At 39.6% G+C, this 6,000-nt stretch overlaps 1 protein-coding gene across 5 annotated transcripts in view; it reads right to left on the reverse strand.

Moving 5' to 3' along the window:
- Positions 1-5,682, reverse strand: part of GRAMD1B (GRAM domain containing 1B) — a 205,319-nt gene extending 199,637 nt beyond the window's left edge. For all 5 annotated transcript variants that reach the window (XM_060179857.1, XM_060179855.1, XM_060179856.1 and 2 more), the window contains exon 1: positions 5,617-5,682. The gene's annotated coding sequence lies outside the window, so the exon portion shown is untranslated. The remainder of the gene's footprint in view (positions 1-5,616) is intronic.
- Positions 5,683-6,000: the final 318 nt, after the last annotated feature.

The raw sequence follows: 6,000 nt of genomic DNA on the forward strand, positions 1-6,000 counted from the left end.
AAGGTGATGGTGGGGTAAGGACCTGGGGAGAATAAGCTTGAGGCTCTATCCCTGGTGTCTGCTGTCCATCCCTTTCATTAACTCCTGCTTCCTCTCCTGTTCCCCTTAATTCCTAAGGGAAGTAGTGACTACAGAAGTCAGAGGAAATCATATGGAATCTGTATGATTACAGGAGGGTGGAGGAGGCTGGATAAAAACAAGTTAAACAAAGCCACTGCTGACTACCCACAGTATGTACACTGCCTCCTTCTGAGCAATGCTGTGAGACTCAGGGTGGCTTGGTTCCCAAGGACAGTGAGCCAGCAAGGCCACCCAGCCTCAGGGAATACACAAGGTTGATGTGCTGTACTGGCTTTTGGCAAGGCCAAGGTGAGTGACGACTGATGACGTCCCCACAGGAGAAGGACTGTCTCCAGATAAGCCTCCCTGGTTTAACTGATCATCAAAAGGTTCAGAAAATCTAAGAGGAATGTTTTGCACAACATTCAGTAGCCCCAGTCCTTGATACCAGCATACAAAGGCAAACACAGTCATCACTTTTGTCCCCTAATCTTGCAGTGGCAATCTTTGTGCAAAGTGGGGTTGGAAAAAACTCTCTTGAGGCCTTCCGATTCACCGCCTCTGCTGCCTATTCCACAGAAGTTTAGCCTGAGTTTGAGCCCCAGCACCTCATGGAAGTGCCGGGGCTCTGGAGAAGCGCTGAAGCTGTGGTATCTCTCTTTATTTCTCTCTGATTTTTTAAAAAGAATGAAAAAATCAGCCTAGGCATAGTGAAATCTGCCCCTCCTCCCAAAAAATGGGGCAGGGCTGGCATAGGCCTGGAATTAAAGAAACTCCCAGTCTGTGGCGGTGTGAAGTATTTGCTAGAGAAGCAAAAGATGAGCCATAAAGAGGTCTGTTAGAAAACTGCCCATCAGTCAGTATTTTTGGAATATCAACTATCAGCATGGCTAGTGGTTTAGGAATGGAGAAAGTCTGAAATAGGATAGGGGGAAATGCAATGAGCAGAAACAGGCAAAGAAAAGCCTGTGAAAATGCAGACTGGGAGAACACCACGGGGCATGGTGATCTGGAAGGTAAGGGATGGAGGAAACCACATTCACTAAATGAAGACTGCAAATCCAGCAACAGGCTAAACGCTTCACACACAAAAGCCAATACTGCTCCCTACATCCCTGAGAAAGTGAACACAAAAGTTCAATTTTAATAATCTTGTAAACCACCATTAATTGACTAATTAAAATTTTTTTTAAAGAAAAAAATTCCATTTTTAGAGTGATGGGAGATTTTAGAAGGTCACTTTCCGAGGCTCACATAGATAGTTAAGTTGAAAATGAGTGCAAGCATAGATTAAGGTCTTTAAAACTAAAAATCATGCTTTTCCAATACTATATCTTAGTAAGATCAAAGGTGCCCAAATGCTGTGATGTTGGAGACAATTCCCTGAAATTTCATAATGAGCTGGTTAGTAGTGTCAGATAGAAGGATTTCAGTGGTGGAATTAGAGAAGAAATGCAATGGCTACAGTTATAGAATAGGAAGAAGTGAGTATGGGGCTGTCACATTACACTGCTGTTCCCAGAAAAAGGCACGGCAGGAATAAGAGGCATCTGTGTGTGTGTGTGTGAGAGACAGAGAAGTGGGGGGGGGGGGAGGTGCACATGCACAAAACTGGTGGATGCTATGTTTCAGAGGAACAGAACACAGCTGTGTCGTTATGTCATTTAATATGGATCTCTGCCTATATCTCTGCTAAAAAAAAAAAATTTGAGGCCAGAGGGTAGATAGCACAATGGTTATGCAAACAGACTCTCATGCCTGAGGCTCCAAAGTCCCAGGTTCAAGCCCCCGCACCACCATAAGCCAGAGCTGAACAATGCTCTGGTTAAAAAAAAAAAAAAAAATGAAGCTTGGATGTGTACCTTCTAATCTAGCAAATCAATCAAAAAAGTACTGAATATGCCCAGACTTGAAGCACAATAAAATACTAGGTACCTATAAAGAGTTTCTGAAAAGCTTCTGTAAAAATTGTTCACCTATTACTAAGAATAATCCTTAAAGATACGTGTGATTCTCCTGATTGACTAGCAAGAGGTTTTTTCTTGGTGTCTGCTAGAAGTTAGCAGAAATGGGGGCAAGCCTAGAATAATGGTCAGTTGAAGTTGCATTTCCATGGGCCATCTTAGGAAGTTTACTGTAACATGACCTCTACTAAGCACCTGTGTTCACATTAGTATTTTATTTTTATTAATGGTAAAATATGTATTTATGGGGCCAGAGTGCTTCTCAGTTATATGAGAATATAAGAAATGAAATCTGCATATTCAAGTCACTTTCCCAGCTATTAATAAAAATTTTGATGGATCAAAATGTTCAGCTGACTATAAGGTGAGAGCAAGAGGTCATGCTACAAATCTTCTACTCAGCCATTCAACTACGCTTTTGAGAGCATTATGCTCTAGTCGCTAAAGAGAAGAGTGTGCAAAAGCAGTAGTATGACCTGAAGGAGTTTACATCTGGGTCATCACAAAAGCCTGGGAGGATGGAACAGAGATTTCAGAGATCTGGTTCAACCTTCACTTTATCTCACTGTTCATTCTGGTTAAGAGATTAGAAAATGAGGCACAGGACTTTATAGGCTCTTTCTAAAATCACACATTAAAAGATGAAGCTTCAGGGAACAGGTGGTGGTGCACCTGGTTAAGTGTTCATGTTATAGTGTGCAAGGACCCAGGTTCAAGCCCCTGGTCCCTACCTGCAGAAGAAAAGCTTCACAAGAAGCAGGGCTGCAGGTGTCTGTCTCTCTGTCTACCTCTCTACTCTCCCCAGCCCTCTCAGTTTTTCTGTCTCTAGTAAACAGAAAAATAAATAATTTAAAAGATGAAGCTTCACAGATGATAAAGGACTTTGAATGCAAAGACTGAGACTCAACGAGTAGGGCACTTTGCTCACCTAAAAAAAGGATTCCAAATCTCTAGGCAATGACTACTTAGGAATGCTAAAGTAGCCACCTGAAATTGTTTCAAACAGGAACTCAGGTCAGCCCACCCCCCCCCCATTCAGAAAAACAGTCACTTTTTACAGACAGGTAAACTGAGACCCAAAGAAGTAGAGATGCTTGGAGCAGTGTGCTACAAACTACTTCTGGGATTGAGCAGAGTCATCGTAATTTATTACCCTGGAAGCTAATACTGAATCAATTTAGACTGTTCTGATAGGGTACAGTGGCTTGTCTGCAACCCCTTGGGTGGGGAGTGAGCGACTACTAGCTTTTGCACACCTTTCAGACAAAAACCTGCAATTGTTTTGCAATGACTCTCAGGAAAGAGCTAATGAAGGAAGCGCTGGCTGGAGGTTTCTATGGGGCAAACCCAGGACTCCAGTTCTGGACTATTGTTATCAACTCTGAATTGTCAACTTTTCTGTAAGGGATATGTCAATGGGGAGCAAATGTAAATAACTCATCTCTGCAACATTCTGCATTTGTTTTTATCACAAAAGTTAATATTCACTGAGAACTTATTATGCACCAGATACGATTCTAAGTGGTTTGCCAGCATCAACTCAATTAAAACTCTGCATTTGGCATGAACTCTTGCCTTAATGGAAGCTGCACTGTGGGATGCTCCTATTTGTCAGGATCTGACCTTTGCCTCTAATCTGGATGCACTCTGCCCTGGAGCTGTCCCTAGACTTGAAAGTATGAGTGCTTGCTACCCACCCCTCTTCCAGGGACTCATACTCTGTACCATTTGCCTAGATTTAGTGACTGTATGGTATTTTAAGTATGTTGAAATTGGAGTTTGGAGATTGGTTATGCTAGGTGATCTCTCAAATCTCTACTGTAGCTCTCATTCTACGAACTGGAAAAGTCTGCTTTGCTTTGAGAAATGTTAGTGTATGAAAATATAGATTTAAAAAATGTATGAGTTGGAATGATCATTCATATATTATAAATCACTTGTTTCACAAACGGACTCATAAAAACAGACTGTTTTTTTACACGTACCCAATTCATCACTCGGAATTAGGTTCATGCTATGAGGAGGCCAACTGTTGAATAATTCAGTGTCCAAATAAACATGAAACATACCCATATAAACATGAAATGTATCACTGAACAGAAAGTGGCTTTGTTTCTCCACATTTCAAGGAAAATAATGAGTTCTGTTTCCCTGATAGCTCCCTTGATATACACTGGGACTTAAGTGATAATCACAGACTTGGGATAAACATTAGATATCTAGTCCAAAATCCACCCTTCCTCCACTCTGCCCTATATAGGTTCACAGATGAGAAACTGAGGCACTGAAAAGATAAATCTTAGACCAAAGTCATAAGGCTCGAATTGAAACCACCTTTTGTAAGTCAATCATCTTTTGGTCAAATTTGTTCTTAACTATTCCAGTACTACTTTGTAGGGTTACTTTGACTTCAAAGAATAATTAAAAAACAAACTTCAGCAAGAAGTCCAAAACACATCCTGTGTGCATCTAATTCCCTCATAAACCCACTCAGAGCAAGAAGTTAGTCAAACACAAATACCTTACTAGAACTAATCCTAAAATGCAAACATTTAGATTATACAAAAGGTATAATAGAATGCTTATTTGCTTTTGGAAAGGCCTTTCTGCTTTACACAAATAACATTCCTTTATGTGAGACACATCCTTGATGCATTTTAAACATTACATGAATTATAAAAAACTTAACACCAACACCACAACTTAATAAAAGTATGTCTGTACATAAGCAACTCACATGCTCATGCCCTCCCAATTCAAGCGAATACATTATAATGAGAATTTGAACCAAATGAAGACTCTGCTTCAGTCAGGCAAAGATTAGAAAGGTCCCAATGTCCTAGAAATTTTCAGCTTCACTGAGTAATTCTTAAACAAGGTATAATAATTTTTCATCTAAGTCTCACAGTAAAAAATTGAGCTAAATATCATTTTCCCTAGTTTAGAGATGGAGAAACTGAGGCAAAGAGAGATTAAGAACTTTGTCAATTTGATTTAAACTCAAGTTTTCTGAATTTAAAATCAATACTTTTCCTATTAACTATTTTTCTTACTCTATGTTGATTCCTAAAATATATTTTTCAGCTGACATTCAACTATTTATCTCTCATATTTTTAGTGGAGATTCTGATTTCCAACTTGGTAAATAAATTAATTTTTAGAATTGTAAATCTGCAAATGGTTAGATTTAGTTTTGCTTCCCTGTTTTACATTTCCCTTTACATCCTAATTTTAACACCACAAAGTTAATACCAATTTCCTTAGGAGTTACTTTTTAATTCTGAATGTTCCTTTAAAAAACATTTAATTGCAATCAGGGAGGTGACTTAGATGATAGAACATAGAACTTGCATTTGTATCCATAGGTTCATCTTCAGCACCAGATATGGTGGCATGATAGTCTGGTCTCTCTCATATAATAAATAAATAAGTAAATAAATCTAAGAGAAAGAAACACTATCCCAAATATTTAGAATTTATGTGATAGAAATACTTGCAAAAACTACTTTTAGTGGCTTATTTAGAGCCTGTAAACAGGTTTTCATTTTCAACTAATGAGTTGGTGCACACAAATGTGTCTAATTTCTCTTACCTGTTAGTGGTCAACTGTAGAGCTGAGGGGAGTCAGCAGGGGTTTGTGAGTACTGGGGCCTCAGGGCTCTCGTTACTCAGAATGGTCCACATCATGCCTCATGCAGGTCCTCATCAAAACCACTAGCCTCTTAGAAACTGGGCAGCAGAGACCCCACTGCCTTGGAATGCTTAAAAGAGGAGGCTTCCCACATCCTGCTGAAACATAGCTTCAGTGATCACCAAAAGACCACTGAACATAGCTTCTCCCTGGTCCTCATACTCTATCTCAGCTTTGAAATGGTAGATCTAACCTGTTTCCAGGATGTAGAAAGACAAGGGCTTAAATCTCACTAGTCAGACTAAAGTCTCCTTTCTTGAAGACTAGGTCACATGATCTCATTTT

This window comes from Erinaceus europaeus, chromosome 20 (genome assembly GCF_950295315.1).
Source record: "Erinaceus europaeus chromosome 20, mEriEur2.1, whole genome shotgun sequence".
Lineage (NCBI taxonomy): Eukaryota > Metazoa > Chordata > Mammalia > Eulipotyphla > Erinaceidae > Erinaceus > Erinaceus europaeus.